Genomic DNA, 21,502 nt, shown 5'->3' with positions numbered 1-21,502 from the left:
AATGTTGGCATAAATACTTCAGATCGTAACTCAAGAGCAGAGCACAAAAAAATATCTCCTAAGGGAAGACGCATAACGGGCTCTTTCATACGCATGGTATCTCTTTCTGTGGAGGTGAAGCAGGCTGAAAACCACAGAAGACGGCCAGGAAGAGCAGAAAATTTGCTGCAGTAAATACACCAATTGCAAAGCACGTTCTAGCTTGACCTCACACCTATTTTAAAACAAATACTTAAGTGGGTCCAGCGTGTACAGCGTCGGTTTCTCTTTATTGGCTCATATTCCACGCTGGATTAGCAGAGGAGAGAAAAAAACCTGCTTGAATATACAAAAATAAATTTTTTGCACTAAAGATCACAGCTATTGCCATCTTCCATACCTGCCTCAGCTCTGACCTCTAAACCCCAGTGCCCTTCTTACACCAGGAACTCAGCCATCTTTTCCAGATGCAGGAGCACGTCCCCACAATCCCCAGGAGACCTGCATCTCTATCAAAAGGCACTTGGAGCTAAAAGATGAATTGGCTGGCACAGGTCTCACCCTGCCCAGCAGCCTGGAGATTTGGATTCACAAATACAAAACACCTTAAAGCCAAAACACTCTCTCTAGCTGCTACTTTGCTTATTCTTGTTTGAAAGAAATACTTGTCAATTTGAGCATCTTTTCCACATCAATTCAACCAGATTTGTTTTACATTCAAACTTTAAATCAAAAATGTATAAAAACCCAAACTAAAAAAATTGCACCGTGCTCTTCATTTTTACCTAACTTTTTAAGCATCTTTTGCTCAAAATACTTCTATTTTCATTATAATCCAGTATTATTTCTCGGGAGTTATAGAGCACTTTTTTCACTTGAGTGCAATTTAGTTAGCTTATCTCCTAAAAGTACTTCATTCCTGATGACTTAACAAGACTCACAGTGCAAAATGAGATGCAGCATCTCCCTGGGCAATGCTACGCGCCTTGGGCAGTGGTCCTCCGAAACAGGACAAACAGAGAGTGCCTAAGCTTATCAGGGATGAAGCAAAGAGGAAAAGGCATCTAATTAGACCTACTCAAAGATCCAAGCACGATCTTCAAACACAAACTTTCTTCCGCAACCAAATGTCTAAGACTGACTTTCCTTTCTGTTAAAATCAATCTATCAATCAATGAGAGACTGTACTTGGCTTCAGTAAGGGCTAACAGCAGAGTTGCCAGAGACCTGATGAGGAACACAGGAGACTGGGGTGTGATTCATCTGACTAAACGTGGATGTCTCTAATGTAGACGCCCACGGCCAAGCCAAACTTGGTCCCATTTTTAGGCAACACAGAGTTAAGTCCGTGTAACCAGTGCTTCAAGGGACCGTTTATCTTATCCTAAATAAACATTTATATATTTGGTCAGAAAGACCGCCCATTAGATTCACTGATTTTATTCACTATGTCTCCTTTAAAATAAAACAGGACCTCATGCCAGTTGTGCAGGCAGAGACGATTGCAACTGCGTTACAGATACACTGTTGAGGTCTGACAAATCACAGTCCACCTCTGCTCCATCCAGGTTGGCTCAAGACCGGGAATTCACATCTCCCTCACCTCCAAAACGGCTCCCGTAACCCCCAGAAGAAGGGAAACGGCAGAGTCGCCTGGTAAAGCTCTTCCTATGAGCAATGACACCAGTCGCTGGACCAGAGACAGAGAGCCAGTCCCCACCCACAGCCCACAGCTCCTGAAGGTCACCTAAGGAGATCTGCAGATTCCAACTTTACCTCTTCTCAAGCCCAAACGCCGAGGGATTTATGCCAGAGAGAGGAGCTCCAACGGGATCTTCTGGCTGCGCTGGGTCCGTTGACCCAACTGGGAGGGACCATTCAAAAACTGCCACAGGGACCCCAACATTCTGAAGCATGCGGGGGGGGCTGGGCTATGCAAATGACGGAACCCCCAACAGCTGCTTCCACCCCACTGCCACCCACCCACCAGACCTCACAGCACCGACTGCTACAACACACCAAACCTTCGTGGGGTGATGCCCCTCCACGCTCAACTCCAGGACGCAAGCTTTGAGGGTGGCATGGGCTTGAACTCGGACATGGCATCCTTGCTCCTGGAGGGCGAGATGGGCATGTTCACCTCCCTCCGAAAGAGGGAAAAATAACATCAGAAACTCTCAACCGGACACAACAATAGCTTGAACTCATTGAAACCCGACACAGAAGATGTCTCCATGAACTTCTCCTCCTACTTTTTAACAACCAAAACACATTACTATGCTTTAGTGGTACGCTTCAGTCAACCATGATTAATTGCAAGAAATCACACGAGATCATCTGAACGCCACTGTGAAGGCTGTTTAATGTTTAAGCAAGCTGGGAAGAGATTTTGTCAGCCAGGAGTCCATCAGTTAGCACTTGCATCTTCAAGGGAACCAATTTTTGTAATACAAAACGGGTATTTTTATTCCTAAACCCATTTACTCTCAGCAGGGGAAGGTAATTCACTGTATACTAGCACTCAGCTGTTCACACACACTTCCCCAATTTTAAAAAAAACAAACAACCCAACAAGTTGCACTAAGCAGTATTTCAGATGGAAGGCAAATGTAGGTAATCCTTCCTGAAATAGAGGCAGCTCAAAGCAATTGTCCTCCTGTCCCACAGGGAGCATCCCAATAGAAGACTGAACGCTTTAGGACTGAAGGCCACTTTTTAGAGTACACAGCTTCGTTTATAAGGCCCAAGTACACATTTTTCTGTCCCAAAGCCTTGTTTCGACTGTCCAAATACTCCTTTTCGCGTCCCAACCCTTCTTTTTTGTGAACAAATCCTCATTTTGATGGTCCAAAGCTTTATTTATAAACTCCAGAGCCCCATTTCAGGCTCCACAACCTTGTTTCTAAACTCAAATTTTGAGGCTCCGAACCTCAGTTTTAGGGCCCAATGCCTCATTTTCGGGGTCCAAAGAATCGTTTCCACAATCCACCCCTTCATTTTTAGGGTCCTGAAGCCTCATTGCAGGGGCCCAAATACCCATTTGTAAGGCCCAAACCTTCCTTTTACAGCACAAACCCCACCGTTAGAGCCCCAAGCCTCATTCTTTACCTTCCAAAGCCTCCTCTTCAGGGAACAGAGCCTCCTTTCCAGGGACCATAGGCTCATTTTTAGGATCCAGTCTGCAACTAGGGAGAGCCCAAGGCCTCATTTTGGGGGTCCAAATATTCAATTGGAGGGCCCAAAGCCTCATTGTAGAGGCCAAGCTCCTCATCTGGGGTGCAAGGCATCTCTTGTTTAACGCACAACCCCTCATTTGGAGCTTCCAAAGACCCATTTCTAGGGCGCAAAGCCCTCGTTTTTGGTACTGAAGCATCCCTTGAAGGCACAAAACCTAATGCAGGGTTCAAAGCCTCAGCTTCATTTCCAAAGCCCCACTCTTAGGGCCCAAACCCTCCATTGGAGGGTCCAAAGGCCTCTTTTAACAGCTGAGGGCCTCCCCTGGAGTGACCCAAGCCCTCTCTTTGGGACCAAAGCCTCATGTCTTGGGGCCCTATCGACACCAATAGGTTCCCCTCCTTTGCAGAGCCCAAAGGGTCACGTGTAGCATCTCCCCCACCATTTTTAGTGCCCAAAGCCTCATCTGGAGGGCCAAACTCCTCATTATTCTGGTCCAAACCTTTTGGCCTTTTATGACCCATAGCTGTTCTTTAGGGCCCACAGTTTCACTTGGAGGGTTTAAACCCTCAGCTTTAAGGCACAAAGCCACACTTTTAGGCTCCAAAGTTACACTTACAGGGCAGAAAGCCTCGTTTTCCCTTCCCAAAGTCTTAGGTTTGGCTTCCAGAGCCCCATTTCAGGCTCCAAACCCTCATTTTGAGGGTCCACAGGCTCCCTTGCAGTTGGCAAAGTCTCCTTTTTAGAGCGCAAGGCCACTTTTTTAGTTGCCGAACTCCCATTTTCAGTCTCCAAAGCCTCATTTTTAGGATCCGGCCAGTCGTTTTCAGGGTCCAAGCCACATCCTGAGTTTCCAAACCCTCATTTTTATGCTCCAAACCCTTCTCTTAGGGCCCAAAGCCTCATTTTGAAGGCCAGTCCCTTGTTGCGACACAGACAGGACTGTCGGGGGATGCAACAGGTCTACGGAATGCCTGACAGTTCGAGAACAGCACGACCTTGAGCAGCTTGTAGTGTATCCTTGAAAGTCTGGGAAGATCCAAGAAGAGCGGTACAAAAACAAGATAGCGATAAGAAGAACCGTCCTGATGAACTCACCAATCATGCAGTTAGTTACTAACTAAACCAATCATATACTAACACATACTCCGAAGTAGGGGATAAAAAGGTGTGTTAGAACAATAAAGGAGCCATTTTGCATGATCTGTTACTTGTCGTGTCCGTCTCTACCGCGACACAGGACCACCAACGGGCCTGGGTAGGAACCCCAAGGCCCATCAGGAGGTCGTGAGGGGACAAGAGAATAAATGCACAGAACAAGGCGCAGCCTTCAACAGCGCCCACCTATGGGACTCACAGAAGGCATGAATACAGCTTTACAGAGCTGGACCAGCCCCTCCAATAGCCCAGCCACAAAGCTTTCTAAACAAGGCAGAAACATTGACTCCTTTTCTCGTCCCTACTTAAGATTCCCTGTAGAACTGGGTCTTGGCCTGACCGAGGCTGTAGGAGGGAGGAAGACGAGGGAAAACTTTGCAGGGAAAACACCCAGACACAGTATGGCCTGGCATCAATAAATGTAGGCACAAGCAAGCCCTTGGGAGCAAACTCTTTATTCTCTGCCTGGGGGAGCTGCCTGGGGGCTCTGTGGCCCTGGAGCCACACACCTCCTCAGGACATCCTCCACAAGGCTCCCAGCTACCGCCCTCTTCAACGACTCGGGCTGCACGGGCTCCTCCGGGAGAAGCTTTAAACGCACTGGTCTGTGCCGTGCTCCTGCCTGGGTAGGGCGCTTGGGACCCGCTGGAGGCATGGGCTCTCTTGGAAACTGGGGGCCCGTGGAGGGAAGGGTGTCTGCGGTGCTCCCTGGCCGGAGTATACGCAGAGTTTCCAGTGCAGGCACTGAAGACCTTGCTGTGGCTCCGGAGGTGGAATCCCTGGACTCCTGAAGGCCTTCTCTTGGCCGGCGAGCACCTTGCGCAGCGCCTCGGCGGAGAGGTGGGAGGAGAGTACGTGAGCTCTCCTCTTTGAGTTGTCCCGCTTCCTCCGAAGGCGTGACTATTGCAGGGAGGCTGAGAGATGGCAAGACTTCCCTTGGTTGAAGCTTCTCCGATTTTTGCTTGGACTTCCTTTCTTCCTCTAACTTCTTCCTCACCGTTTCCAGAATTTCAAGGACAATGGTTTTGGCATACCCGATCAATTCAGCATCCAGCTGCTGAACTCTGGAGATGGTGTTTTGGATGCTCTCCTTGGCAATCTCACGACTCACTCGTGAGACATCAGCAGCCTTTTGCAGTGGTTGCAACACGGGCACCTTTGCTCTCTTGCTTGCTTCTGGGATCTGCCGTTCCGATGCTCTGGCTGGTCCTTGTCCTTCTGTCACGCCTTGAATCTTCAGGATCTCAGAAAACTGACAGCGGAAGTCCTGTTCAAACTGAGAAGCTACAAAGGATGACAAGGTGGAGCTAACACTTTCAACAGCCTCTTTCGTCCTTTTGTCGATAGAAGACTGTGAAGATGCTCTGTCGGAAGATGCTAGTTCTGCCTCCCTCCATCTCTCTTCTCCAGATTTGCCTGCTCGGCTGGTTCTTCCCGCAACAAGCTCTGACAGCTTCTGCCTGCCTGCTGGCCCAGGCTCGGCTGCCTCAGACGTGCTGGGCACCAAGTGCTCCCCAAAGCTCTCCAACACGTTCGCCACAATCTCTTGAGCCACCAGTCTGATCTTGTCCCGGCGATCCGCAGAAGTGTCCAAAGGCTTTGGCCTTCTGGCACTGGCAAACACCCTTCCACGGACCTCATGGGGAGCCTTCCTTAAGACGCGGATGGACTGATCCAGCACCTTCACCCGCTCCAGCACCTCCTGGACCACGGTCTCAGCCACCTCTTTAAGCTCCTGGTCTTCTGCCAGCGTAGCCCGCAGCACCGTAGGCTGTATGCTGTTAGGCGCTTCTTCTCCGGCACACGCTGCAGACTAAAAGGAGGAGCAGTTAATGAGTGAGTGGGTTCCTTCACCTCCCTTTGCTTTCCTCTTCCTCCTCACAGGACCCCTGCCCAGATGAGTCCCTAGCAGTCAAGCTGGAAAAACTCTGGTTTCTCTGTAGGCCACCTGGCACACGGAGGTTTCTGGTCTCCTGCGGCCAGGAGCCAAGTGTTAGGGGCACCTCTCAGAATCAAGCAGGTGCCATTTTGCTTAGAGCAAAGGGCACTGTAGCCCCCCTGGACCTCAGAACCAAAAGCAGAGGGAAAGCTGTCGAAGGTACTGGACCAGGCTCTTCTGCCATGGGTCCCAGCTGCCCTCTATCAGGGTGCCCTGTTTGCCCCTTTTCAGGGCCGAATGCCAGGAACGGCTGTTCTGAGAGCAGAAAAGAAAACGATCCTTCTTCTTGAGGCACTTGGCTGTTGTCTGCCAGCCCAAGGAAATGTCCTTGGGACAGGAGGCAGCCTGAAGGTCCACCGCGGGCTGCCAGCCTCGTGCAAAGTGGGGAAGAAATTGCAAGTCAAGCACAGAGCCAGGCAGCAGCCGGAAATTGTCATTTGCTCTTTTGCAGCTTGACAGCCTGACTGCCACGGCAGAAGGAGTTTAACCCTTCACCCCAGCATGGATAGCACCCCACACTATCCAGAAATGCTTCCCAAGTGGCTGTTGCAAGGGATGGAGCCGGGCAATGTTTAACGGGACCCCCGCTAACGAGAACTGGGCAACAGCAGGCTCTCCGCTAAGCTCATCAAAGACCTCCTGGAAGAGAAAACCAACCCACGAATGGCCAAGCACCGGCACTGTCAGGTTCAGGGACGCTGCATCTTTGGATGCAGAAGTCTTTGGACGAAACCAAGACTTTTTCAACCAGGCGCGAAACCAGCACCATGGACCGTGCGGCCACTAGTGCAGCAGGTTTGTGCTAAATGTGCGAGTCCCTGCTCAGAAGTGGCCACTGAGAGCGCCCAGGCACACTTCTGTGTCAGAAAGGGCTAGTGCCTCGTGTCTGAGACACAGGAAGGCAAGCAACCGCTTCTTAGTCTCCGACAGCCACCCTCAAACAAGGACACGTCGCACACTGGCCAGGCACCACCTCCTCAGTGACCAAGCACCCTTCGCAAGCCCTGAGCAGCTCTGTGTGTGTGGCAGCGTCCTCTCCCGAGTACCAGGTACCAACGTGCTGCCGCAGAGCAGAGGCAGCCCCCAGCATCCACCCGGCTCCTACTCACCGGCCTTCCTTTGAGAGCGGACTTTTCGGAGCTGCTCTGCATGCCTGGCTGCCTCCTCTTTCCCAGCTGCTGCTGCTGCTGGCACTTGGCCTGCTGGAGGAGGCGTTGCTCTTTTTCAAGAGCCTCCAGTCTTTCCATCGGCTTCTTGGTCACAGTCAGATGCCTGTCAAAAGAAAGGAAGGCAGCTGAGAAGGAGCACCTCTGACCGTCTTGCCCAGGCCATTTTCTGCTCGGCCACTCCCATCACCCTGCTCCTGGTTACTTTGCTCCAGTAGTCCTCCTGCCTGTGCAAGGCTCCAAACACAGACTGCGCCAACGTGACTGCAGCCCGCACCAGCTCCTTCCACCACTGGCCTTTGTTTACTCCAACAGGAGGCTCCAGCACTTCTCTCAGGGACCAGAGGCCCCCTTGAAGAGCAAGCGTTACTTGGCCTTTTCTTACCTCTGCCTCCTCTTCCTCTCTCCACCTGGCAAACTCTGTCTTTGCTCCTGCGGCAGCCACTCTTGCGGGTGAGAAACGTCAGTCCCTCCCGGCAGTTTGGAGGCATCCTCTGATTGGGCCAGGTCTTGCTGAAGCTTTTTCTGAAAGGTGACATTGGGTTGTGGCTTGCTGTTGCCTGGACAAGCGCTCACGCCCCTGCACGCTGAGGCACCCCGCGGACCCAGGACAGCGATCCGCTTCAGCCACGCGACGAGGGCAGAAAAGAAATGCTTCCCTCGGGACTCCGCGTGCTTGCACATGGCTGTCCTGCCCATGCCCACCCCTGCACCCTGCGCTAGCTCAGCTCACAGCCCGGTACTCCTTTCCCTGCCACAAGACCCGGCCCAGCAGCACAGCCCTCACCTCTTCTGCACTGACCGCCTCCCCTCCCCGACATGCTGCAAGTAAAGCCCCAGCCCTCGGCACTGTGCCGCTGACCGGTGCCCACAAACACTCCGCTTTGCCTACCTCCTCTCGCATGAATGTTTTCTCTGCCTCCAGCTTGAGCGTGGTCAGATATTGCCTGTACTCACTGAACTCCTTCAGAGTGCAAACCACCTATGGAGAGACGAGGGGAGAAATCCCCCGAGAACTCTCAAGCCAGCTCCGTAGGCTGCCTTCCCCAAAACAGCCCAACCCCAGCGGCGGGAGGGGAGATGCTCCTCTGCACACCCTCCCCTCCCCTCCCCAGTGGCAGGGCCCCTGACTCCCCCCCAGCCAGGGCCGAGCGGTGCTCCTCGCCTCAGCACCGGGCCTCGCACCGGCTGCCTCGACGCTCAGGCAGCGCGGGGCAGCCGGAGAAGAGCAGCAGTGGGAATTGCCAGAGGGACGCTGGCGCTACTTCTGCTCCCAGGGAAAGCAGCCCCACAGCCCTGTGCCCTCCGCCAGCAACAGGCGGCTGCAGCAAGCGCTCTGGGAACCCCGCTTGAGGAGGACTGTTTTTATCAGCCCGATACCCAAACCTACTCTGCCGTCACTGGTGACGTAACCCTCTCTTTTCAGCCTCTGCAGGTTGTCCTTGCGTTTGTGGTAGGCCCGCAGATGCGGGTCATGCAGGCTGTTGTAGTCGGTGCTCAGCAGGCGGCAGTATGGATCTCCCAGATTGAAATAGCCAGAGGGCTGGTGAAGCTGTGAGAGAGATTTTGCACACTATGAAGGAGGAAGGAGAGAGCAGCAAAGGGGTGCCAGGCGGTACTTGTGAAAAAGTAAAGGTCCTTTGAGGACCAACACTCTCCTCCATCCTTCTGAAGCCACAGAGGACACCACAGCCGGGCTGCGGGGTCAGGCTGGGCTGAGCTAGGCTGGGCTGGGCTGGGGGAGAGAAGACAAAGCCCACCAGCAAAGTAGGCATCTTAGGCCAGCAGAAAGAACTGCAGACCTTGCCAGTCCTCCTCTTTGTCTCTGCACCAGGGAGCCAGGAGCTTCCCTCTACTCCCCAGCGCTGCCAGATTGAAGGGCTGTGGCGCCCACTGTAGAACAGGCAGCCACAAGGACTTCTCTGAATGACGGGGACCCCGTAAAAGAGGAGAGCTCTTCTACCCCTTTCTACTTCCTTTACCTTTTCCCCCAGCTTTGTCCTGCAGAAGACAGGCTTGGAGCCCGCGTGCACAGGGATCTTGACCCCAAGGGGGAGGTCCAGCAGCCCAGGACCTCCTTCTGCCAGTGGCTGTCTCCTGTTCCCGAGCTAGAAAGAGGGAGACACTCATGGGCACTCAGGCACTATCTCCATATAAGCCTCCTGCACGGCAGCTGCGAGAAAGGCTCTCGGAAGACTCCAACCAAGGGGAGCGCCCAGAGCGGCCCAGGCAAAAGCTGCTCTCTCCTTCCTCGCCCCCGTCCCCGCAACTCCCGACCCTCCCTCAACCCACGTCTGCGTCCTTTCGCAGCAAGCCCTCCCACCTGCTTAGCCGTAAGCCAGGCTGGGCAGAGAGGCAGGACTCCCTGCAAACTCTCCCCAGCCCGACCACCTTGGGATCCCTCCCAGCTACCCAGCCATGTCCCAGGCTCCCGGCCTGAGCACTCTCCATCGGCACACTGCTCACCTTTCCCCCCTTCCCCACTACGCTCAGCAGTGCGTCCACGTTTCGGACGCCAGCAGTGAGACGGTGCTCCATGGCTCCTTCCAAGAGCTCTCCTGGAGCTGCGACCCTGCGCTGGCACCTCTCGCTCCAGAGGCACCCAGCTGTGGCCACCACAGCCGGTCTTCCAGCAAGCGCTTATATAGAGCAGTTGCACATTGTTGCATCATTGCATTGCTGCATCATCACGTTGCTGCACCACCGCATTGTTGCATCATCGTCTTGCCACGCCGCCGCCCAGCCGCCCCAGGGCCCACCTGCAGGCCCGTCTGGACACGCATGAGGGCCACCCGCTCTCGCTGACCCTGCTTTGAGCAGGGGGCCTCCACTCGGTGCTGACCTGCTGCCCCTTCTTCCTCCTTCTACCTCTTTTTCCCAGCTTTGGCCTTCAGATGGCAGGGCTGGAGCTGGGCCACCCGCGGGCGGCTGCTGCTGCACTGGATTTGGTAGACCATTTTTAGACCATTTTCCTGTCACGGGCAAAGCAGCCTCAACTTGGGGAATTGCACCGAATTACATTTTTGGCCCACTGCCCTCAACATCTCCTTCCCGATTTGCATCTTGAGAAACACAGAGGACAAACGAAGGATGCACAAAGCCCCTCTCCTCCCCTTGCTTCAGCCCAGACACCTCTCTGTCCCCTCCTCAGTCTCCCCTGCCCTCGTTTCTGCTGCGCGTCACCCTCTGCGACACCCTCCCAGTGCCTCCCGGGAGGTGATGGGCGGCGCAGGACGTTCTGCAGCGGTGCAGGGAGCACCTCAGTGCCGCCTGCTGCTTCTGACCCATCAGCTTCCTCCCACACCAGTGACCTCACCACACCCCAGCAATGTCACCTGCCACCGCACCACCCTCTTGCTTGCCTCTGTCCTCTGCCTCTGGTTCTCACAGTCCCTGCCCTCCTCCTGCTTCCCCAAGGGGCTGAGGAGCTCAGAGCTGGGGCAAAGTGGGCACAGCGCTGCTACAGAAACCTGCTGCTGGTGATTCGCGGGTTGAGGCCCCCATGGAAAGGAGGCACTGTCACCTCTGTCAGGAAGAAAATACCCTCCTGATCACCGCAACACGCTCACTCACAGCCCACGCTGCACTTAGTGGAGAGGGACCAGAACGATCCATGCATTGCCTCTGACGCTCAAACGGTTTTAACACAGACCTGACTCGTGTTTTCCTGACCCTCTTGCAGAAGGGGAGAAGGAGCCGCCAGCAACCGCAGCCTCTGCATCTCCAGACCTCGCTGGAGAACGCACTCGGCACTTGCTTTCTGCAGAGACACCGCTTCCTCAGCAGCGGGGGGACGAGTGTGAGCCTGGCAATATATAAAACAGTAAAAGCAGGGGCAAGCCAGTGTTACTGGTCAGCGGGTCCTGCTGCCCCAGGCTCTAGGCAACAGAGCAGCCAGAGCACTCGGGTGTATCGGACTGTAAAAGTGAAAAGGAAGAAACCTCGGGCAATCTGAAGTTCTAGGCAAAATGACACCTCCTCTCTGAATCCACAAAGACCCTATCCATGGCTTTTTTGTCCTGGCCAGGCAGCATAAAAAAAGAAAAATAATTAATTAAAAGAAGCCAAGAATATTAGGCAGAACAGCTTATCTTCCAGGATTTTCTAACTTGTAACCTGCAGACCCACGCAGATGCCACTGCAAATGCAGACACCATTGCAACTACCAGCTCAGATGCAGGTACCGTTACAGATTAAGATACCACGGCAGAGGCAAAGGCCACTGCACATGCAGATACCACTGCAGAGGCAGGTACCACTGCAGATGAAGATACTGTTGCAGCTAGCGTTGCACACATACCGTTATGCCAAACTTTTTCTATTCCAAGATTTTGTAACTTGCATCCAAGCTCTGTGCCCCCCAGAACCATCATCTCCATCTTCTCCACCATCTCCTCCTGCCCTCAGCCACAGAAGGAAGTCTGTCTCGATAGCTTCAGTAATTTGACCAGAAGAAAGCACGAAAACGTGTTCCTGTACTAAGGACGAAGGGCAGGAACTTGGGAGTCATTTGCCTTTTGTTACAATCATTAGGGATGCCCGTCCTTGCTATAAGAGAGATTCCCTTTGCAAGAACCAGATGGCATCTCTCAGGAGAGGTTAGCTTCTAGTTCTAACTCTTGACTATTTTCTGACCTTCCTCACCTTTTGGAGCTGGGCCAGAGCCCTCTCAACATCAGACATCGCTTTTTGGAGTTAAGCAACAGTAACCCTGAGTTTCTCATGTCTACTCATTTCTGCCTTGCTCTCCTAATCCTCGAGAAGGATGCAGAAAGACTCTCAGAACTGTGACCTCTTTGTCTGGCCAGCCCAAATACATTGATTACAATACAGATTCCTCCTACATGGTCTATTTGTGCTAACCAGACACTTAATTCACAGGAATATGAAAGCAGCTCTTCTCAGGAAAAAAAAACCAACAACCATAACCAAACCCAAAACCCACTACAGATGACCAGAAGCGTTAGCTTTCAAACTGGCATTGTTTGAAAACAGAAACACTCTGCCCAGCCACAAACGCAAAGGAATAAATAAATTCGGTGTGCTTTTAGTACATAACATCAAGAAACAAGATGTTCAGTTGTGTGTCACGGTTATTGGGCCCGTTACATTGCCATGTTCACATGCAAACAGAGGAAGAAAAACCCTTACAAACCTCTCTAAAGTGGATCAGAGGAACAGCCACTCTCACAAAGATTGCTCCAGACGGAGTCAACAAGATCAACCAGGAAATGCTGAGCAAACGCCCCAGCTGCAGTTTTCTCGGAGGGGTCCTCCTGTTTCTGCAGCGTTTGCATCGGCTGGCACTCGCAAGGTGCCTTTCGAGACAATGCTGCATGTCAAAATTCAGCCTCTTGTTGGTACGTCTTTGACCTGGATTTGGAAGAGTGACCACAATGTACAACTCATCAATCCACACAAAATCAAGGACACCAGTATTTGCATTCTCCAGCCCCTCCAGTCCCTGTGTAAGAAAAACAAACAACCTCCCCACCATGTTCCTGTGAAGAAGCGATGGGCCAAACTAATCCTCTCCTGCTGCCCTAGCATGCACTAGTCTAATTAGACATTGTTTTATTGGGCTTGCAGAGAAAGAGAGCCTTGGGACAAGCTGAAGGCTGTCCAGGATTTTCTGCACTTTTCAGCGTTTACGTTTTATATCCAGTTTGGTGTAAGTAAAGACTGAAAAAAGAAATGGAGAAGGCTGATGAATGGTGAGTAAGTATTACTGTAAAGGTGGATAATTATTATTAGAATGGTGACAGTTTTGTATTAGAAATAAAATTATATTATGATAAATAAACACCTTTATGAAGAGGAAGTCTTGCCTTTCCTGTTGACTGCTAATTGGGTATAGCTCTTATCGTTGCCTGACTACTTGGAAACCATGAATGCATGCGCACCACAAGTCATGTCTCGTTATTTTGGGAACGTGTTATTTCCCACTGAGTACCAAGATGACAGCTCTTAATTGTACGTCCCGAGAGCAGCCTCCACTGACTGTCCCCTGCTGCGCACCAACACCAACAGCACTGTGCTCTCCCCTGCCCATCTCCATGCTCCGGCGGAGCTCTTCACACACCCCTGCCCGGGCCATGCTGCCTCAAAATTCCTGCTGTGCTGCTCAAGGCCATGAACACTGTCACGCTACAGCTGTACCCAGATCACTGTTCCTCATTCTGAGCGAGTCTGCCTGTTCCTGTGTATTCCCACCTGTCTACAGCAGCTGTTGCCTTCTGTCTTGTAAGCGTTTTGGAAAAGTACCCTTTTTTTCCTGAATACCCTCTTTGACCTCACTACAGGACAGGTCCCCAGTCCATCACCACGGCTGGTAAAGGCTGTAGCGATACAGAATTGCGCAGGGATGACAAATACCCAGCTGTCCAGCTCACTTCAGTTGTTTAAGACAAGGCTTTTGGCTAGAACACAGTCAAGAAAATTTAAAACCTAACACTCCCATCTGGATCGGCAGCTCTTTCTTCATCAGTTCCTTGCATTTCTCTCATTCCTTGGGAGTACACAGCAAGACTTTCCTCATCAAAAGAAGCAACAAAGATCAGTCACAAACATGCACAAGACCGGACATCCACATACTTGCTGCCTACCCAGTAACAGTAGCAAGGCCCTGCCTATACACAAAGATTAAATTAACGTACAGTTTTCCTACGCAGGAAGCAACTAAGGATCAACCGAATACAACCATCTGTTGTTACCTATTTGCACAACAGGCACATGCTGCTTCAGCTTCTATCTTTCAGGCTGTTACCCACGAGAAAACGGAAGCACGTTTTATTGCAAGAGGAAACCTTCAATTGGAAAGCCAGGTCATGGCCTGGTTTGCCTCTCGGTGCACGTATCTAGTGAACAGCCGAGGAAACATTACACGAGCAATGAGCAAAGCAAACCCAGGACACCTCAAGAGGTCCCGTAACTACACGAGTCTGCCTTTCCCTTTCACCCCAGTTCCCAAAGCACCAAGGCAGGGGCAGGCAGGGCACTCATGCGCTCAGCTCACACCAGGGAGGCTCACACTCAGCTCTGTCACCCAGGCTTAGCAACAACAATTTCTGCTCTCATCTGGGGCTTAGTCCACGTGTAGTCATACGTGTGAGTTATGGCCTAGCCATGGTGATACTGCTCAGTTTAGGGTTAAACATGAGACGTTGTCCTTTAAGGAGGACCATTAATCCATAGCTTCACTAGGCAAGCCTGATTACTTTGTATAAACTATGCATGCTTTGCTGAGGACCCTTGCAGAGGCACCACGAGACAAAGGTCACCTTTGTCTCGGCAAGAGGAGGCCGAGGAGGAGGAGGCAACACAAGGAGGCGGAGGCAACACGAGGACACAGCAGGACACAGGAGGTAAAGCAGGAGGAGGCAAAAGGAGGTAGCAGGAAAAGGAGGAGGAGGAGGAGGCAACAAGAGGCAACAGAAAGCGAAAAAGGAAGAGACCACAGGATGCCAGACGAGGCAACAGGAGGACGAGGCAACAGACAGCCACAGGAGAAGGAAAAAAAGGAGGCAAGAGGAGGACGTAGCAGGACACAAGAGACAAAAGAAGGAGGATGCAACGGGAGGCAAGACAAAGAGAGAAAGAAGGAGACAATAGGATGCAACAGGAGGCAACACTAACAAAGAGAGAAGTAGGCAACAGGATGCTCTAGGTGGCAACAGGAGAAGGAGGAGGCAACAGGAAGACACAGCGGGAAGAGAAATAGTGGAGGCAAGAGGGGGACACAGCAGCACGCAGGAGGTAGAGAAGCAGGAGGAGGAGGCAACAAGAATCAATAAGAGAAGGAGGAGGAGGCATCAGGGTGCCACAGGAAGCAACAGGAGGCAACAGGAGTAAGAAAAAGATGAGGCACCAGGGAACACGGGAGGACCCCAGACGTAAACTAGGAGGAGGCAAAAAGGAGGCAAAAGGAAGGAAAAGAGGAGGAGGCAACAGCATGCCATAAGATGCATGAAGAAGATGCAGGATAAAACAGGTCATGGAGGAGGAGTTGGAGGAGGACGAGGAGGATGTAGGAAACGGTGGAGGTAACAGGAGAAATGGGAAGCAACGTGATGAGGGAGAAGGCAAAGGAGGCAGAAGGAAAAGGTGTCTTTGTCCTTCTCGGACCTCCTCTTGCCTTTTATTGCCTCCTCCTCCACTTGCTTCACGCTTGTGCTCTTGCCTCCTGCTGCCTCCTCTTTCCTCCTCCTCCTCGTCTTCCTCGTCCTTTAGCCTTCTTTGGCCTCATGTCGTGGTTTCAGCCCAGCCTCATTAGACAAGTCCGAGGCTGCTACCTGGGATCTCTGGTCCTTATAAGAAAAGGCCAAAAGACTCTAGGAGACGTCTGGAAGGAATCACAGGGGATCCCGGAGGGCACAGGTTCCTCCAAGAAAGAAAAAAACCTCAACAGTAGCTTCCTTGGAGGAGTCTGAGGCTTCTACCTGACACCTTAGGTAGGTAAAGCAGAGGACAGAAGACTCTGGGAGATGCCTGGGAGGAGTCTCAGGTGGCTGTTGGAGTTGAGAGATTTCTCTACAGGACAACAAAAATGTCTCGAGCTACTTACTTGGAGGAGTCTGGGGCAGGTAGCTGGGATCTCCGGTCCCGAACACGGAGGTCAAAACATTCTGGAGACGCCTGGGAGGAGTCTTGGGTCGATCCCAAAGAAGAGAGCGCTTCCTGCAAAAGAGAAGAATCATCTTGGGTAGCTTCCTTGGAAGAGACTGGGGCTGCTACCTGAGGCGGTAGGTAGGTAAAGCAGTGGCTAAAAGACTCTGGGAGATGCCTGGGAGGAGTCTCGGGTGGATCCCGAAGAGCAGAGCTTCCTCCAGTGGAGCAAAATCATCTTGGGTAGCGGCACTGACGAAATCTGGGGCTGGGCATCCCCTGGGAGGCGTGACCAGCCTGTGGGACCAGGAGGCAGGTCTTGCTCACGTGCTCAGGGAATAGCCGATCCCAGCTCTGGGGTCAGGAAGGAATTTTCCCCCGGGGCAGATTCGCACTGGGCCCCGGGGGTTTTTTGCCTTCCTCTGCAGCACTGAGCAGGACCACTTGTCAGGGCTCCTCTGGTCCGTTCTGGCTAGGTTACTGCCTGCTGCTCGTGCACCACGAAGATGGCCTCTCGTGCCCTGCAGCTGGGGGGAGGAAGGCTTTTTTTCCCCCACAGTGGGCTAGCAAGTGTCCCCAGGGGTTTTTTGCCTTCCCCTGCAGCACTGAGCACGGCCCCTCGCCAGGGCTCCTTTGGGCCGTTGTGGCTAGGTGCCCGCTGCTCATGCTCCACGAAGGTGGCCCTCGTGCCCTGCATCCGGGGGGAGGAACCTTTCTGACTCCCAGGCCGGGCTCCAGGGGATGCTCCCGGGGGTTGCTTCTTGTCCTCTGTAGCACTGAGCACAGCCCCTTGGCAGGGCTCCTCTGGGCCCTTTCGCCTAGCTCCCTGCCTGCTGCTCTTGCACCTCCAAGGCACCGCTCGTGCCCTGGCTCTCTCGGGCTCTCTTGCCCAGGGCAAGTCTGGAGCGGGAGCGGAGCGAGCTCTGCTCTTCCCTTAGCTCCATTTCCCCAGGGCTTCTGGCTTGGGCAAAACAGCCTGTGCTTGGAAGGGCTCCAGGCTTGCTGCCCCATCGTGAGCTGCCACTTTTTGCCTCTCCCTGCATGCAAATCAAGCGCACGGCCAGCACGAGAGCGCCTTTCGTGCATTGTTGGCCAAGAAGCACAGCGGCGCAGAAAGTTGACGAACGCAAAAATACGCTTTGCACCTCTACCTCTCATACTGTGGAAAATACCCCACGATACCACACACCTCCTCCTCCTCCTCCTTCTTCTTTTGTGTGTGGTCGGTCCTGATCCTCATTCTGCACGTTCTCACCCTTCAGGAAACAGGGACTGCTTGGCCTGTATTCCTCCTGCTACTTTTTGTAGCTCTGTGACTTGCCTTTGCCGGGCTGCAAAGGATGTTTTCTCAAGCTCAACTGAAGAATGCATCAGCCTGCTCCTGGCTACACAGGCACATTGTGTTAAGGCTTGTGAGCATCGGCTCTGAAACAGACTCAGAAAAATAAAAATAATAGCCTGTTTCCACTTGCAACCTTTGTGTTATGTGTCCTTCAAAGTGCTTTTGGAGCTGAAACCCTCCTGGTGTTTCAGGCAAATAACTGGTCTCATTGGTATTTGACTCATGGTGAGCACAGGGAACAGAGCAGAGTAGAACAGAACAGAACAGAACAGAATAGACTGGAATAGTTCAGCTGGAAGGAACCTACAACCATCATCTAGTCCAACTACCCGACCATTTCAGGCCTGACCAAAAGTTCAAGCATGGTATTAAGGGCATTGTCCAAATGTCTCTTCAACACTGACAGGCATGGGGCATCCACCGCCTCTCCAGGAAGCCTGTTTCAGGGTGTGAACACCCTCTTGGGAAAGAAATGTCTCCTCACGTCAAGTCCGAACCTCCCCTGACAGTGTGGTAGCAAACGTCCCTTGGTGCCTTGGTAAGGAACGGTGAGGAAACCGTGCATGCTCTCTACATCTCTGCAGAGTTCCTGCAGAGGGAACCAAACCCTGTCTTTCACCTCTGGCATCACCACAACCAAAGGAATGTCTGTGCCCTAGATGCCCTTATTTACATAGTCTGAAGGTACAGATCCATTTTGGCACCAACGCACAAAATGGCAAGGAGACTACCTCTCTTCATCTTTCGGTACTCAAAATAATAAATCCTAAGGGAAAAAGGAGACTTGCCAGGGTTTCCGATAACATCTGAACATCTTCCCACAAACTGAGGTAGGCAAAGAACTCTCAGAAAGGTTCAAGTCACAGGTCAGCTGTGGAAGTTTCACCCATGGCTGAAGCGCCTTTGGTATCCCCTAGAAACACGGCCAACAGGTGTGTTTAATAGAAAGGCTGCGCAGCTGGGTTTCAGTGGGACAAGGGGATGTGACGGCAATAGCAGCAATGGGCTATTTTGACAGTTTGGAAGAGCTGCCTGGCCTTTGCCTGGCTGGGCTTTGGTCACGGATCCAAATGGTCCACGTCTGACTACGATCAACCTTTCCTTCCACCACACCGGGGTCACCTCCGCGCACTTGTTTCTCAAAGCCTGGCTTACTTCCGTGGCGGGCTGTTGGCACCCACCATCCAAACCTATGGCTCTGGTTACACTTTGGCTTGCCTCCAGGCTGCGGCTGCCGAAATCACCCCCTTTACGCCCCACGAAAAGGGGTTGTGTCCAGCCACATCAAGTCCCTGCTCCTCCTGGCTGCAGGGCCGCATAGGCTTTAGCTCTGGCACAGAGAGGGGACGGCTAATAGGGGCGGTCTCTGCGCTGCACGCTTGGTTCCTGCCATGGCCCGAGAGAAGAGGAACAGCACCAGGCTTCTCCTTGCAAGCCGAGTGGCAGAGGAGGCGCCAGGGACACCCAGCACCTGGCCCAGGGCATGGCCGCCAAGGGCAGGGAGAAACCCCCGGGCCTCCTGGCCACAGCGACAGCCCGTGGAATGATTGCCGGAGGTGACTTGTCGGTATGACGCACGCCCCCCGCTGCCCCTTGAGGGAAGGTGAACCTCCAGGGAGGAACGCAGCGCACACCTAAATGGGGTTCCATGGGAGCTCCCCAAGCAACGTGACCTGCAACTTTAGACGTCAGCAACACCAGGGGAGCTTGGTACGCTGACTCTGAAAAGTAACACGGAGGGTGGAGCGGAGCCAAGACCCCGCGGCCAGGCTCTGTGATTGCAGGGATAGGGAACCGGGACGATAGGAACGAGAGTGGTTGGTCCCTGCATTGAACCCACTGAAGCAAGGAGGTAACACAATGGGGGTTCTGTCGAGCTAACGCCCTACTTCTGGCTTATATCACACATGCCCAGTTCTGGGGTACTCACACGCAACAGCAGGTCTTTTTGGTGAACTCTGCTCATTATAATGCCAAAACACACCTCCACCCCCAAAGTAACCCACCTCCAAGGTGTGACCACCCCCCCACTGAGCACGCGCTCTGAATTTTCTCTAGCGTATACCTTTATAAGCAAACCGAGAGAACTTTATACCAATCAAAGGAAAGGTATGTATGACTAGAGTCACTCAAGCTCCACCAAAAAACTCAGAAAATATAAAAGGGCTTAAGAGAGGAGAAATGTCAGGGAAGACACCATCACAGACAAGTCGGGAGGACATCGCTGACTTCTGGGATCAGTCAACGAGCTGAGCCTCTCTCCCCACCCGCCATACGGATGCCTATCGCGTGAGATTCGAACACTCGGCTGTACCGAGTGCTTCCTAAGGAAACTTAGAATTCTTCAGAGCTCTTTTCTTTCATCATTTCATGCGCTTGTAGGCGACTGTATTGCCACCTGCACGTGCTTTGCAGACAGTCTATTTATCACGGGCAATCCAAAAGCACCTGTACCGTTGCTTTAATAAACTGCGCTGCTCATTTATCTAGTCGTGATAGTTCGTTAGTGCAACCAAACTCCCTAAGTCTGGTCATTCTCGTGCGTTGAACGTGGCTAAGCTGAGCGTACAGTGCGCTATTAAGGGCATCCCTCATCGTGATAGCTCAGCATATTGAACGCGACCGCCCTTAGAGCGTCAAATTGGACATCGCTCAGAAAGAAATTAAACCTAGCCGTCCCCAGGCCCTCTGACATCTGAGGATAAGCTGGAACGCAAGGCAGTTTATTTTCTGCCAAACTTCTGGACTCAGTAACGCCACACAGCCCGCGGGGCCGGCACCCCAAAGGCCTTCCTCCCAAGGATGCTGGGCCGAGGGGCGGCAGGCAGCGCTGCGCACAGGGGGCCCCCTCGCCCCCCACCCCGTGTCACAGTGCCACCACCCGGCAACGCAGCAGTCACAATGCCCCGGGGCACTATAAAAGGGGCAGCCTCCCCTGTCCCACTGCCAGTCTGCCTGGCAGGCGGCCCAGACACATCCCAGAGGAAGTCCGTGAGGAGCCGCTGGAATTCCTTGCCCAGTGCTGAGGGAGGAAGACCAGAGGCTGGACCAGGCTGCTGGAGACGAGAAGAACCACCAAGCCCTGGAGGTGCCCGAGGCCATCAGGCTTGTTTGGATGGGGAGCTGTGGCAAGACCAAGGGAATGTCTTCTTGAGGAGCACTGCAGAGCTCGCCGTCCTCACTCCCTGCGGAACCAGTGGCAGCAGCCGTAAGAAGTGGGATGCAGAGATGTTGCCAGGGCTCCCAGTGCTTTGGAGCACCCGCTGGTGGGCCGAAGGCGTGGGAAGGATTCTTGCCCCCAAAGCTGATCAGGCTGGGGGCACTTGGCTGCTCTCGGAAGCCCCAAGATGGCTCCAGGTTCAGGGAGAACAGGGCTTGGGCATCCTTTGGGGGGCCTGTCCGGCCTGCAGGACCAGGAGGCAGGTCTTGCTCACACGTGCTCAGGGAATAGCCAATCGCCAGCTCTGGGGTCAGGAAGGAATTTTCCCCTGGCGCAGATTGGCACTGGGCCCCGGGGGTTTATTGCCTTCCTCTGCAGCACTGAGCAGGACCCCTTGTCAGGCCTCCTCCGGTCGATTTTGGCTAGGTTACTGCCTGCTGCTCATGCAAGACCTCAGGTAGCAGAACCAGACTCCTAAAAGGAAAATACCCTTGAGGTTTTTTCTTTTTTGGAGGAAGCTCGCCCCTTTGGGATCCACCCGTGACTCCTCCCAGGCATCTTCCAGAGCCTTTTGGCCTTTTCATAGTGATCTTTTCTTAGGATCTTAGGTCCGTAAAGTAGAGGTCAAAGATCCTGGGAGATGCCTGTGAGGAGTCTCAGGTGGATCCCAGAGGAAAGAGCTTCCTCCAAAGGAGAAAAATCATCTGGAGTAGCCTCATTAGACAAGTCTGGGGCTGCTACCTGGGATCTCTGGTCCTTATAAGAAAAGGCCAAAAGACTCTAGGAGACGTCTGGAAGGAATCACAGGGGATCCCGGAGGGCAGAGGTTTCTCCAAAAAAGAAAAAAACCTCAACGGTAGCTTCCTTGGAGGAGTCTGGGGCTTCTACCTGACCCCTTAGGTAGGTAACGCAGAGGACAGAAGACTGTGGGAGATGCCTGGGAGGAGTCTCAGGTGGCTGTCAGAGCTGACAGATTTCTC

General features: G+C 52.9%; 1 protein-coding gene across 2 annotated transcripts in view; it reads left to right on the top strand.

The window, feature by feature from the left end:
• The window catches only part of LOC126037340 (collagen alpha-1(I) chain-like), a 255,410-nt gene that overhangs the window by 164,550 nt on the left and 69,358 nt on the right, over window positions 1–21,502 (top strand). The window lies entirely within an intron of this gene.

Source organism: Accipiter gentilis, unplaced genomic scaffold, assembly GCF_929443795.1.
Source record: "Accipiter gentilis unplaced genomic scaffold, bAccGen1.1, whole genome shotgun sequence".
NCBI lineage: Eukaryota > Metazoa > Chordata > Aves > Accipitriformes > Accipitridae > Astur > Astur gentilis.
The sequence above is the reverse complement of the archived record's forward strand: the minus strand, read 5'-3'. Positions and strand labels throughout refer to the sequence as shown.